The sequence below is a fragment of the Salvelinus sp. IW2-2015 genome, unplaced genomic scaffold (assembly GCF_002910315.2).
Source record: "Salvelinus sp. IW2-2015 unplaced genomic scaffold, ASM291031v2 Un_scaffold861, whole genome shotgun sequence".
In the NCBI taxonomy this organism is placed as follows: domain Eukaryota; kingdom Metazoa; phylum Chordata; class Actinopteri; order Salmoniformes; family Salmonidae; genus Salvelinus; species Salvelinus sp. IW2-2015.
The window spans coordinates 12,268-21,990 of record NW_019942631.1 but is presented as its reverse complement, the minus strand read 5'-3'; positions in this window follow the sequence as shown (position 1 = coordinate 21,990).

Here is a 9,723-nt window from a genome sequence, read left to right as displayed (position 1 = left end):
CCAGAGGCACTGTATCTAAGCCTTTACAGTGTAGCTATTACACACCGTCATTAGCTATGCTACGGAGAGTGACTACTGTTACTGTCTTCTGCGGGGTGTCTTACAGAGGGCTTGTATCTATACCTTTACACGTGTACTTACACCTCATTAGCTTAGCTAGTGGAGGTGACTACTGTACTGTCTCTGCGGGGTGTCTTAAGAGGCACTGTAATCTTTTAGACACACTTTACAGTGTAACTTAAACCTCATTAGCTAGCTAGGGAGTTGATCGTATGTACTAGTCTCTGCGGGGTGTCTATACAGAGGCCACTGCTCATACTAACCTTAACAGTAGTCTGACACTTACTCTCCTATAGAATTGATAGTGCTTCTTTAAAAGTCAGGTTGTTGATGTATTGATTATCTCTGCTATGACACTGAACTTCAGTCCTGGACTGTGAACATCAATAATTTTTTAATAGGGTAGTTATCCCTGCAGTAAATAACTGTACTACATGGGTTGAATGGTCCTTAGATCATAAATGCCAGGGTGTTTACTTGAGTTATAAGGATGCTGGTAGCTTCAGCGTAACCAGTCTTGGTAACTGTGTATCAGGCCCTCTGGCCTCTTTTCTTTGCACAGGGCCAGGAAATGCAAACTAGTTGTTATTTGAGTTTTAAAAAGGCTTTAAAGTTTGTAATTTCCACTTTGAAATTTCAGGACGTTGATTTGCCGCCTAATTGAAAATGTATCTTTGGGGGCGCGGCAGGGTAAGACAGTCCTGTATCTCGCTCTAGCTTAGCGTCTTAATTCATGAAGGTCAAACGCGGTGTAGAAGAAGCTCGTTTAGCTGAACAGCAGCTGTTACTCACTAGCTTTACTGAGGTCAGAGGGTTAACAGATGTTCAGTAAGGCTAATAAAAGAGAGAGAGGGATACAGACTGTTAGTCCTAGCTGTAAATTACTAATAGGGCATAGGGATACACACAGACATCAGACAGAGCCGCGTCTAGCGGCACCAAATGAATCAATAACAAACCAAGAGATGTTCAGCTAGGGTTAGGAGGCGGGTTATTGGGACTAGTAAACCGAAAGGTTGCAAGATCAAATCCCCGAGCGTACAAGGTAAAAATCTTGTTGTCTACCCCTGCAAGGCAGTTAACCCACTGTTCTAGGGCTCATTGTAAATAAGAATGTGTTCTTAACTGACTTGCCTAGTTAAATAAAAATTAAAAATCAACCCCTACAAAAATATCCATTAATATATAATTCTAATTTCCTGTTGCTGCAGGATTATTTTATTGCTGTAGAAAACTGGCTCAAGTTAAGATCCTACATCTGTATTTGTGTGGAATGTGGCAATGGGAGGTTCCACTGTGTATTCTCAGTACTTTCATATCTGTTCAATAACAATCCCTGATATTTATTTAAACCAGAGATGCATTGGTATCTCCATTTACCTTGATCGCTCTCTAGGTCGCACTGTGTGTGTATCTGTCTCCCTATGTTAGCTCTGCTTGGTCTATAGTAGCTAGCTGAACAGTCTGTACATCAACTGGGCCTTGTCTGGTGTGTGTGTTGTGTGTGTGTTGCTGTTCTATGATGAGTTGTGTGTGGTTGTGGTTAGATGTTTAAGTGTGGCTGTGTCGTTGTGCGTATGGAAACGATGTGTTTTGGTATTCGTGGGTTGTCTGTGCTGCTCGTTCGTGGTGTGTTTTGTTGAAGCAGACAACCTCTCTGCCGCCTCTCTCCCCCGTTTCCTTCGGGCGTCCTTCCCGTGGTGTCTTCTTCGTGCGCGCGTGGCCGACGACTATCGCTTGGTAGTCCCCAGTCAACTAAAGACGTACAAAATTCTTATCTACCCTAGTTTGGGAAGCTAAAACTAGCACTTGAACACCTTGTCAAAGACTGTGGCACCATATCTATGGAAGTGCAGGTAGTAGCTGAACAGCTGTTTCAGCCTGTTCATACGTAGCTTAAAAAGCAAGAAGAGTCAACAGAGATAAGAAATAAAGATACGAACCGACGTAGCTCTGAGCCTCTATGTAGCTAGCCCTGAAACAGTCTTTATCCCTCTGCTTCTATAGTCCTATAGCTGAACAGTGCTCTGTATCCTGCTTCTCTAGTTGCCTAGGCTGAACAGTCCTGTATCCCTTGCCTCTTATGTAGCTAGCTGAACAGTCTGTATCATCTGCCTCTATAAGTAGCTAGTGAACAGCTGTTACCGCTCTGCCTCTACAGTAGCTAGCTGAACAGTCCCTCTATAGCAAGCTAGCTGCTCTGGCTTGTGTCCAAAGAGCACCCGTGTCCAAAGAGCACCCTATTTCCTATCATATGTATGACTGCTTTTTGACCAGGGCCGGATATGTTGACTACATAAGGAATATTATGGATGCTTGAGATAGCCAGCTCTCCTGTCTTTCTGGTAGTTAACAGTGAAGCCATTCGTAACTCCTCTCCAAGACACTTCTGACATGTCATGTGTTGTGTGTTCATAAATTATGAGGTTTCTTCCAGCTGAACTTAGGAAAATGGTAAAATTCTATTCTCGTACCCATCTTTCTTCGTCCATTAAACAAAGACTATGCACAGAAAGGACCAATTCTTCTCTCGTATTAAACAAAGACTATAGAAGAAAGACCACTCTTCTCTCGTCATTAAACAAACGACTATAGCGCAGACAGACCACTCTTCTCTTCGTCATTAAAAAAGACTATAGGCAGAAAACATCTCTCTCGTCATTAAACAAAGACTATAGAAAGAAAAGACCACTTCTTCTCTGTCATTAAACAAAGACTATAGCACAGAACAGCAGCATCTTCTCTCGTCATAAAACAAAGAGCTAATAGCAGCAAGAAAGACATATCTTCTCTCGTGCATTAAACAAAGACTATAGCACAGAAAGACACTCTCTCTCGTTCATTAACAAGATATAGCGCAGAAAGACCACTCTTCTCTCGTCATTTAACAAAGATATAGACAGAAAGACCACCCTTCTCTCGTCATTAAACAAAGATATGCACAGAAAGAGCACTCTTCTCTCGTCATTAAACAACTGACTATAGCAGCAGAAAGACACTCTTCTCTCGTCATTAAACAAAGACTATACGACAGAAGACCACTCTTCTCTCGTCATTAACAAAGACTATAGCGGCAGAAACACCACTCTTCTTCGTCATTAACAAGACTATAGCACAGAACAGACACTTTCTCTCGTCCTTAAACAGAGACTATAGCACAGAACATCACTCTTCTCTCGTCATTAAACAAAGACTATAGCAAGAAACCCACTCTTCTCTCGTCATTAAACAAAAGACTATAAGTCACAGAAAACCACTCCTTTCTTCGTCATTAACAAGACTATAGCAGCAGAAAGACCCACTCTTCTCTCGTCATTAAACAGACTATAACGCAGAAAGACCACTTTTCTCTCGTCATTAACAAGACTATAGCGCAGAAAGACGCACTCTTCTCTCGTCATTAAACAAAGACTATGACGGCAGAAAGACCACTTTTCTCTCGTCATTAAACAAAGACTATAGCGCAGAAAGACCACTGCTTTCTCGTCATTAAACAAAGACTATAGCACAGAAGACACTCTTTCTCGTCATTAAACAACGCCCTATAGCGCAGAAAGCCCACTCTTCTCTGGTCATTAAACAAAGACTATAGCACAGAAAGACCACTCTTCTTCGTCATTAACAAGTACTCTAGGAGAAAGACCCTCTTCTCTCAGTACTAAACAAAGACTATAGCGCAGAAAGACCACCTTCTCCTCGTCATTACACAAAGACTATAGCAAGAAAGACCACTCTTCTTCGTCATTAAATCAAAGACTATAGCGCAAAAGAACCACTCTCTCTCGTCATTAACAAAGACTATAGCGGAGAAAGACCACTCTTCTCTCGTCATTAAACAAAGATATAGCACAGACAAGAACTTTTCTCGTATCTAAACAAAGCACTATATGGCGCAGAAGACCACTCTTCTCTCGTCATTAAACAAAGACTATAGCGGCATGAAAGACCACTTTCTCTGTATTAAACAAAGCCTATAGCACAGAAAGACACTCTTCTCTCGCATTAAACAAAGACTATAAGCCAGAAAGACCAACTCTTCTCTCGTATTAAACAAAGACTATAGCGCAGAAAGACCACTATTTCTCGTTCATTAAACAACAGACTACATTAGACAGAAAGACGCCTCTTCTTCGTCATTAAACAAAGATATAGCGCAGAACAGACGCACTCTTCTCTCGTCATCACACAAAGCACTTATAGCACAGAAAGACCACTCACTTCTCTCGTCATTAAAACAAGAACTATAGCACAGCAAGACTCACTCTTCTCTCGTCATTAAACAAGACTCTAGCACAGAAGACCACTCTTCTCTCGTCATTAAAACAAAACTATAGACGAGAAAGACACTCTTCTTCGTCATTAAACAAAGACTATAGCACAGAAAGACACTCTTCTCCTCGTCATTAACAAAGACTATAGCGCAGACAAAGACCACTCTTCTCTGTCCATTAAACAAGACTATAACGCACCGAAAACACCTTTCTCTCGTCATTAAAAAGGACTATAGCGGCAGAAGCCACTCTTCTCTCGTCATAATACAAAGACTAAGCCATGAAGACATCTTCTCTTCGTCATTAAACAAAGACTATCGCAGCAGACCAGACCACTCTTCTCTCGTCATCAAACAAAGACTATAGCAAGAAAAGACATCTCTCTCTCGTCGGATTAAACAAAGAGCTATGCACGAAAGACCACCCTTCTCTCGTCAATTAAACAAAGACTATAGCAGAACAGACCACTCTTTTCTCTCGTCATTCAACAAAGACTATAGCACAGAAAGAACCACTCTTCTTCTCGCATACAATGAACTATAGCAAGAAGACCACTCTTTTCTCGTCAGTTAACACAAGACTATAGCACAGAAAGACAATCTTGGTTTCGTCATTAAGACAAAGACTAAATAGCACAGAAAGACCACTCTTCTCTCGTCATCTAAACAAAGACCTATAGCAGAGAAAGAAAGGAGAGCGAAGGTTCCTCAGAAAGGTCAGAGAGTTTCTGGTATCGTTACAGAGGGCACTGTATCTAACCTTTACAGTAATCTGGACACTTATTTATAGAATTGATCAGTGCTTTTACTGCAGGTTTTGATGTAGATTCTTCTTTCAATCACACTGACTGAAAACATGTTTTTAATAGTAGTATGCAGTAAAATAATATAATGGGTGTGTGTCTTAGAAAAATGCAGGGTGTTCTGTATAGATGTAGGATCTTAATTTGATCGCTCTTTTATTGCACAGCAGGAAATGCAAACTAGTAGTGTATTTGAGTTTTAAAAAGGCTTTTAAAGTTTGTAATTTCCACTTTGAAATTTCAGACTTGATTTGCGCTAATTGAAAATGTATCTTTGGGGCGGCAGGTAGCCTAGTGGTTAGAGCGTTGGACTAGTAACCGAAAGGTTGCAAGATCAAATCCCCGAGCGTACAAGGTAAAAATCTGTTGTTCTACCCCTGAACAAGGCAGTTAACCCACTGTTCCTAGGCCGTCATTGTAAATAAGAATGTGTTCTTAACTGACTTGCCTAGTTAAATAAAAATTWAAAAATCAACCCCTACAAAAATATCCATTAATAATAATTCTAATTTCCTGTTGCTGCAGGATTATTTTATTGCTGTAGAAAACTGGYTCAAGTTAAGATCCTACATCTGTATTTGTGGTGGTAATGTGGCAATGGGAGGTTCCATCGTGTATTCTCAGTACTTTCATATCTGTTCAAATAACAATCCCTCTGATATTTATTTAAACCAGAGATGCATTGGTATCTCCATTTACCCACCTGTGTGTGCTTCTCTATGTATGCACTGTGTGTGTGTGTGTGTGTGTGTGTGTGTGTTGTGTGTGTGGTGTGTGTGTTGTGTGGTGTGTGTGTGTGTGGTGTGTGTGTGTGTGTGTGTGTGTGTGTGTGTGTGTGTGTGTGTGTGTGTGTGAGAGACAGAGCTGTAATGTAGCACCACCCTACCCTGGCATGCCCACTTGAATCAGGTGCGAGAAAGATGGAGCAATCAGATGAATTAACGTCCGTCGCTCCTCCTTCACTCGTTCCGCGCAGGCTTACGCATCCCTGGCTACGCCAATCAGAGCTCTGGAAGAGGAGAGGAAGGAGAGGAGGAGAGGAGAGGGAAGGAGAGGACCAGCAGCCTCGGGGCTGGCGGCCCACCGCTCATATCACAGCTGGGAGGGGAGAGGGGGAGAGGGGATGGAGGGGGGGGAGGGCGGTAATCCAGTGAGACACACAGAGAGAGAGGCAGCAGTGTGAGGGCAACGCCTCACAGCAACGAGAATCTCTCTCTCTCTATTACACTACCGCGCTCTCTCTCGCTCTACCACTTTCGTCTCTCTCTCTCTCTCTCTCTCTCTCTCTCTCTCTCTCTTCTCTCTCTCTCTCTCTCTCTCTCTCTCTCTCGTCTCTTCTCCACTCGACGTCAAAAAAAGTCTCTCGATCTCTTCATTCAGTGCTCTCAGACTCGACTGAGGCTGCTTTAGCATTGTTAATTTATTCACTTTTTCTCTCTCTTTCTTTTATTCTCTCCTTTTTCTAAAATATCCCTGCTGTGGAAGAGGATGCATTGGTGAAAAGGACCCAGAAAATGAGACATTTCTATTTGCGGTCTTTTTCTCTCTCAAGGAGTTCTCATTGGAAGTGTCTTTGTTCTTTTACTGTGTATTTATTCATGTATGCCCTTCCGCTCCTTGTCGCTGTGTTGCTACTAGGAAAAAGGTTAGTGTGTCTGTGAGGAGCCAGCAGAAGTGATCGAGTGACTCTGCGTGAAGAGAGGAGAGGGGATGTCTGGCTGTCGCACTGGTGACTGGGATCCACGACACCCCAGAGAGACGGTGACTGGGATGCCATCGTAACCTTAGAACTCTCTCGTTAACTAACTCCACATCCTGGAACGCCACAGCCTGGAACGCCACAGCCTGGGAACGCCAACAGCCTGGAACGCCACAGCCTGGAACGCCCACAGCCTGGAACGCCACAGCCTGGAACGCCACAGCCTGGAACGCCACAGCCTGGAACGCCACAGCCTGGAACGCCACAGCCTGGAACGGACAGATCAGGGATAAGGAAGAAGAAAGAAAAGAGACACAGAGAAAAGGAGAAATCCTTCCACTTCCTGTAGCAGGGTTGTGCTGTTGCGTCTGATGTGCGGTAGCTGCCAAGCACCATGGATATAAACGTGCAGTCTCACCGGTTCTACTTCCCTCAGATCTACTGTACTGAGGCTGTGCCTGCTGGAGCCCAGGTCCAGGTCACAGCGCAGGAATTTAAAGTCAGGTAGGTTACTGTACTGTACAATGTACTGGTACCACTGGGTTGGTTACTGTGAAGCTACGCTAGCTGTAATACTCTAATGCAGCGCTCTCTTAAACAATGGGTCAGGACCCAAAGTGGCCCTGGCAGTTGAGAGGTGTCTCTAGTTATGAGAATGCATCAATGATCACACACTATTTCTTCTTAATTTGGTTTGTTGGAGGACGGTCATTTGTCATTTGGGTCTTGAGCTGAAAAAGAAGCCCTGTGTTACTACGTCTGCATCTCAAATGACATCATTCATTATCATATTCCCTATCTAGTAGAGATTGTTTGTGTTCCCTGCTACCAATAGTACATCCCTGTGTCTATTAGAGAGCAGGGGCTTTGATTGGATTGCAGATTGATGTACAGATACAATTGCAATGTACAGAATTAATGTAAATCTCTATCCTATGGAATAGACAGCCATGTCTGTTCTGTTCTATACATTGGTGTTCTACATATGAGCCAGCTGTGAATGGTTGTCATTGCAGAGGGCAGGGGTAGAATGGTAATGTGTTAGCTGGGCGGTCAACGTCCTGATAGGGGGATGAGGAAGGAGGAGCAGAGGAAAGAGGAAGAGAAGAGAGGAAAGAAGAGAGAAGGAAAGAGAGGAGGAGAGAGAGGAAAGAAGAGAGAAGGAAGGAGAGGAGGAGAAGTGAGAAGGAACGAGAGGAGGAGAAGGAGCGGGGGAGGAGAAGAGAGAAGGAAAGAGAGGAGGAGAAGGAGCGGAGGAGGAGAAAGAGAAGGAAAGAGAGGAGGAGGAGAGAGGAAGAGAGAGAGGAACAAGGAAAGAAGAGATAAGGAAAGAGAGGAGGAGGAGAGAGGAAAGAAGAGAAGGAAGGAGAGGAGGAGAAGTGAGAAGGAACGAGAGGAGGAGAAGGAGCGGGAAGGGAAGAGAGAAGGAAAGAGAGGAGGAGAAAGAGGAAGAAGAGAAAGAACAAGAGGAGGAGAAGAAGAAGGAACAAGAGGGAGAAGAGAGGAAAGAAGAAGAAGAAAGAAAGGGGAGGCGTTGATGGCTTGTAAAGAAGCTTGCCAAGACTGCTGGGGTGATGACAGTGGTGTTGTGTTTTGTTTGTCTCTGAGGGCTGCTGCGGTGGCCGTGTGTAGTGTGTGTGTGTATGGTGTGTGGTGTGTGTGTGTGTGTGTGTGTGTGTGTGTGTGTGTGTGTGTGTGTGTGTGTGTGTGTGTGTGTGTGTGTGTGTGTGTGTGTGTTGTTGTGTGTGTGTGTGTGTGTGTGCTGTGTGTGTGTGTGTGTGTTGTGCTGGCAGCGACTGTGACTGTTTGTTCTTTCTGCCTGGCCTCTCTTTTCTCGCTTCTCTCTGCCCACCGCTCCACCTCTTCTTCTCTTCCTTCTTCCCTCCACTCCTCGTAAACGCTCGCCGCTCCACCTCTTCTTCTCTTCCTTCTTCCCTCCACTCCTCGTAAACGCTTGCCGCTCCACCTCTTCTTCTCTTCCTTCTTCCCTCCACTCCTCGTAAACGCTCGCAGCTCCTATGGGGCCTTGGAGCATCCTTCCCTGATATGGCTGCTGTCGTCATGGTTGCAGAGTGCTCAGAAACACACGTTTAGATATTCTGTAAAGTGTCTTTTGTCTTCAGCACCATCTTTGTTATCGAACATGATTATGTTTGGCTGTTGTATCAGAATCACCTTAATTCACCAAGTATATTTACACAGACCCATAATCTGCTTCAGTGCGAAGGTGCTATCCGTAACTGACAATAGACAAACAGAATACAGACACAAGTCCATATAGGCATCATACAGATGTAGGAACTTACTTTGAGACAGTTTGCTACAGCAGGACAGTAATTATTCAGCAACAGGAAATGTGAATTAATCTGTGGATGATAATGAATGGATATTTTTGTAGGGGTTGATACATTTTTCATTTGGGCAAATGAAGTCTGACATTTCAAAGTGGAAATGAAAAACTTTAAAATACTTTWAAAACTCAAATAGGCTACAAATTTGCATTTAATGCTGTGCAGGAGCATTCTCAGCAACAAAAGAGTGACCAAATTAATATCCTACATTTGTACCGAACATACAATGTCGGTACAGTAAACATAAAATTTAAAACTCTGGATTATAGGCTGATTACAGTGGGAATATTCAATTTACAGAGGGGATATATATATAAGCAGAGGGAGKGATGCTGCCATGGAACCTACTGTATATACAGTGTTGTGCGGAGGTGTGCAGATTAGTGCGGTAAAGGTCATTGATGATAAGGTGCAGTAAATGGCCCAATGCAAAGTCACTCAATCCTTGTGAGCCCGATGGGCGGTTAGGGACACAGCATGGGGGAAGAAACTGTTCAGGTGGTTTTGGTCATGATTCACCTAAACCATCTACCAAAGCGC